Below are 4,962 nucleotides of genomic sequence, written 5' to 3'. Positions count from 1 at the left end.
ACCAAGGGATAAAAGGTCTGGCCAATAAAGGCGGCCCGTACATGTTAATAGGCCGTGTTTAGCGACCTTCCCTGCCTCTCCCTGCCTCCCTGTCCCTCCTTCCCTCACTCTTAGCCGAGGAAAATTTTTTTTAACACCGTGCTAATTTGCCTTTGAGGTGACACAAGACGATAAACAGGACAGGTTTAGTAAGTTTCGTAGATGGACACACACACACACACACACACACACACACACACACACACACACACACACACACACACACACACACACACACTTGTTTAAGACGTGAAGAAAAACGGTAACATGTCTCCATTCATGTTTGGTTAGCAATTAAACAGCAATTTCCTGAGATGATTCACAGGATGGAGGAGGAGGAGGAGAAGGAGGAGGAGGAGGAGAGTTAGAGGAAGACAAGAAAGGAAGCAGAGGGAGAAGAGTAAAACAAGAGACAGCGAGGAGGATGGACGAGAAAGAGGCAACGGAGAGGAACAGAGGAGGAAGAAAGGAAGAGGGGAGGAAGATAAGAGATTAAGAGGAAGAAGAGGAAGAGGGAAGATGCGACTTATGGAAGCAGAAGGAGGAAGTGTTGAGAAGAGGAAGAATTTAAAGAGGAGGAGGAGGAGGAGGAGGAGGAGGAGGAGGAGGAGGAGGAGGAGGAGGAGGAGGGAAAATGTCAAAGTGGACGGGGGTGAGAGGGAAAGTGAGTGAGGAAGTAAACGATGCGGAGGAAGAGGAAGAATGTACGGAGGAGGAGGAGGAGGAGGAGGAGGAGGAGGAGGAGGAGGAGGAGGAGGAGGAGGAGGAGGAGGAGGAGGAGGGCGTCACCGGAGAAAGCTTGTCTCCTTACAAACACCTCAACACACACGCGCACACGCACACACACGCGCGCACACACACACACACACACACACACACACACACACACACACACACACACACACAAGGATAAACTCGTAAAAAATAAGTTACGATAAAAAAAAACGAGGATGTTACGTAGAGACAAGATAGAAGAGTAGGAAATTTCACCTCTCTCTCTCTCTCTCTCTCTCTCTCTCTCTCTCTCTCTCTCTCTCTCTCTCTCTCTCTCTCTCTCTCTCTCTCTCTTCACCTTTGACCCTCAAGTCCCGCTCCCCAGAACCTCTTAATGAGTCAGATTGCTCGAATAAAACTCAATTACTTACGATGAAGACAAACACAAGCAAAAAATTTACTACCACTATTATTGTCACTATCACCACCACCACTACAACTACTACGACTACCACCACCATACCCTTGCTCTGTCTTGTGCTGGTGGTGGTGGTGGTGGTGTTTGTGGTGGTGGTGATGGTGATGCTGTATCCTTTGTCGCAATGGAGATAATGATGATGATAGACGATGCTTGCGGTGGTGGACGTGGTGGTGATGGTGATGATGGTGATGATAATGATGGTGATGGTGTTGTATCACGTACTGTCGCAGCGATGGTAGCGATAGTGATGACGGTTGTGATGGTGATGATAGTGGTAGTAATGGTGACCGTGATGGTGGTGACTGTAGTGGTGGTGATTGTAGTGGTGATGGTGGTGGTGGTGGTGATGGTGGTAGTGGCGAAGCGGGCATCACCAGACACAGAGAAGCTAAATCCGTGCCCGACCGCGCCCACCACTAACAGTCACACACACACACACACACACACACAGGATGGCGCCTCGTGTAAGCCTCCTGCCACGCCCACACACGCCCCTGCCTCGCCTCACCCTCCGCCTGCCTCACGCCCTCACAAAGAAAGCCAGGCCGCGGTGTGTGAGAGGGACAGAGGCGGTAGTGGTGGTGGTGGTGGTGGTGGTGGTGGTGGTGGTGGTGGTATGGTTGTTGTTGCTGTTAGTTTAGCATTACGTATCTATGTTGTTGTTTTTGTTGTTGTTGTTATAATTGTGTTTATTATTGCCATTATCTACGCATATTGTTGTTGTTGTTGTTGTTGTTGTTGTTGTTGTTGTTGTTGTTGTTGTTGTTGTTTTGTTGTTGTTACCATTGTTGTCATTGCACAGTAGCTCAGTGAAAGGTAATAACTGATGCTTACGTATATTTACACCTCAATTGTCTGTGCTTCCACTGAAGGTCACCAAACAACACTACACCTTTATCAAACACACACACACACACACACACACACACACACACACACACACAGTGGCCTGGAGACATTGAATCACACATTACTCCTTGAGACACGAGAGGCACGGCGGCTTATCCTGAAGGCGAAGCAGCAGCAGCAGGAGCAGCAGCAGGCAACCATTACAGCACTGCAGGGGCGGCGGCACATACCCTCACCCTCAACACTACACAACTGGAGCCTGCACCGTCACATGGCGCACACAAACACACGGACACACGGACACACGGACACACGCACATAAACTGAAACGCACTTTTTCCAGAGGCGTCCAGGCGTCACACACACACGCTTGATACGTAGGACCATATTGTGAATCACTTCTGTCCGCACCTCTACTACTTTCAAAGGGCTCTAGTTGAAGTGACAATTGTTTTTAAGGATTTTTCTACTGTTCTAGTGACGGATTAACAAGATTTCGATATTATTAACAGGAGAAACACTTTTGAAAACCCGACTAATCATCGCTGTGGCCTTTGAAAATAGTCATGGCAGAGCTGAGCGTTTCTGAATACAGGCCAAACACACACACACACACACACACACACACACACACACACATTCCACCGCCACAATCCCGTCACTCCGCCGCGCCAGATGCTAATGACACCCGCTCGCGCACGCTCGACGGGAAGCAGGCAACCCGGCACACCTCATGGCACGTATCAGCACGGCCGCCCCGGGGAGACTGGCTGGACTCGCGCCGCGCAGCTCAGCCCCGCCGCGGATTCACTCCTGGTTCACCGCGGCCATGAGTGTGAGGCGGCAGGCGTCGGGTGGCAGGCGGCGGCCTTAACGTGAGTCACCTGGCCACAGCGGCAACCCTTCCAGAGCCTCCCGCTGGCACGCAACACACGTACCGCTGCTACTCACGCGAAACAGCATCACAGTAGCACCATGGCACCCAGGCCTCACAGCATTACAGCACCGCCACAGCACTAAGGGTTCACACGCATCATAATAAACACTTGTCACTGAATTACCACAGTGCTGTATTAAGTGTTCTGTGGCATCACACGTCTCAGCATCACTAGAACATCATGTATCTCAGCATCACTACAGCATCACAATCTCAGCACCACCACGTCACCGCAACATCACAGCTCCACCACATCGCACGTTCCACATTTAAATACGTACCACAGCACTACCACAGCATCGCCACAACAATGTCACAGACCTACAACACCACAGCTTCGCACGCACCAGGCACAGCAGTGTCATCAAAACACCACATCCCACTAATCCAACACCACGACGCAATCACAGCACCACACGCACCATGCATCACAATTCACCACACGCACCAGGAATCACAGCACCGCAAATCACACCACAGTAAACCACAACGCCGCAGCACTATCACAACACCGCTACAACACCACAACACATCTTTATACGCATCACACAGAACATCACAAGTCATGCTATCACACATACACACACACACACACACAAACAGTCACGTGCGAGCCCCCACAAATTAAACACACCATCGTAAACTTCATCCTGCGAGACAATAAACACCAACACAACACCACCACAACCTGCACCACCGCATGGGAACGAGAGGGGCGCCTTTGACCTGCCTCCCCTTAGTGTGCGTGTGGCCTTCCTCCGTGACCTGTTTCTAGAAAGCGTGGCAAGGTCGTTTCGGGAAGCGAGTTAGCGAGCGCGCGCAGGTCACTGACACAACACAACGCAACCACGAGCGTGAATACAAAGTCCCCGCGTCGGTGAATATACGCGGAACACTGAGGCAGTATTGGATCGTATTTTGAAACACTTCTGCGCCGCCCCTCCACTACTTTTAAAGGGTTTTAGTTGAGGTTATAAATGTTTTTATTTTTATTTATTTATTTATTTATTTATTTTTTTTTTTTTTGCGGTTCTGGTGACATATTAACAAGATTTCTATATTATTAACTGGGGAAACACTCGTAAGAACCCGGCTAGTCATCTCTGTGACCTTTGCGAATTCATTAACAAGATTTATATATGGTGAACAACACAAACACTATTGAGAACCCGGCTAGTCATCTCTGTGGGCTTTGGAAATACTCGTGGTGGGAGAGCGAAGTGTTTCAGAATACGCGCCAATTTTCGAAGCACCAAGACAGCATTCGCGAAGCACCAACCGACCCTCACCAACCACCCACCGAATCGCGAACCGTAAACCACTGAATACCCTGCAGCGCCTGTGTCTTCCTAGTCAGCGCGAGGCACCAGGCACCCAGTCACTAGCGTCGCGCGCCGCTCACTGAGGCGCGGCACTCCAGGGTCAGCGGCGGGCAGCGGGCACCCCACACCGCTGACACCAACCCTCCCTCCCTCCTCTACTCCCTTTCCTTTCCTCCCTTCCCTTCTCTTCATCCTCTGCCTCTCATCCTCTCTCCTCTCATCCTCCGTCTCTTTTTTCGCTCTTACTCTCATCTTTCTCTTCTTTCACATTCTCTTCCCTTCTTCTCCTTTTCCATTTACTTCCCTTCTCTCTCTCTCTCTCTCTCTCTCTCTCTCTCTCTCTCTCTCTCTCTCTCTCTCTCTCTCTCTCTCTCTCTCTCTCATTTCTCTTCTCGTATCCTCTTCCGTTAGGTAGAGTATGTTCATCTCCTCTTCCCTTTACTATTTTTTCTCTTCGTTCTCTTCCTCTCCCTTCTCTTTCTCTGCCTCTTCTTCTTCTTCACTATCTCATCTCTCATATTCTCTTTCGTGTCCCTTCTCTTCCCTTCTCCTTTCCCTTTCCTTCCCTTCATCCCCGCCTCTCTCTCTTCCTTTCCTCCCTCTTCCTCCTCTTCTTATTT

At 50.0% G+C, this 4,962-nt stretch overlaps 1 protein-coding gene across 5 annotated transcripts in view; it reads right to left on the bottom strand.

Moving 5' to 3' along the window:
- Positions 1-4,443, bottom strand: part of LOC135108147 (nestin-like) — a 182,300-nt gene extending 177,857 nt beyond the window's left edge. For 3 of the 5 annotated variants that reach the window (XM_064018874.1, XM_064018872.1, XM_064018873.1), the window contains exon 1: positions 4,321-4,443. The gene's annotated coding sequence lies outside the window, so the exon portion shown is untranslated. Of the gene's footprint in view, positions 1-2,813; positions 4,292-4,320 lie in introns of those variants that run through there. The other 2 variants (XM_064018875.1, XM_064018876.1) reach the window with 2 other exon arrangements.
- Positions 4,444-4,962: the final 519 nt, after the last annotated feature.

Source organism: Scylla paramamosain, chromosome 16 (genome assembly GCF_035594125.1).
Source record: "Scylla paramamosain isolate STU-SP2022 chromosome 16, ASM3559412v1, whole genome shotgun sequence".
Lineage (NCBI taxonomy): Eukaryota > Metazoa > Arthropoda > Malacostraca > Decapoda > Portunidae > Scylla > Scylla paramamosain.
Note: the sequence above shows the minus strand (reverse complement) of the source record. Positions and strands in the feature narration are given on the sequence as shown.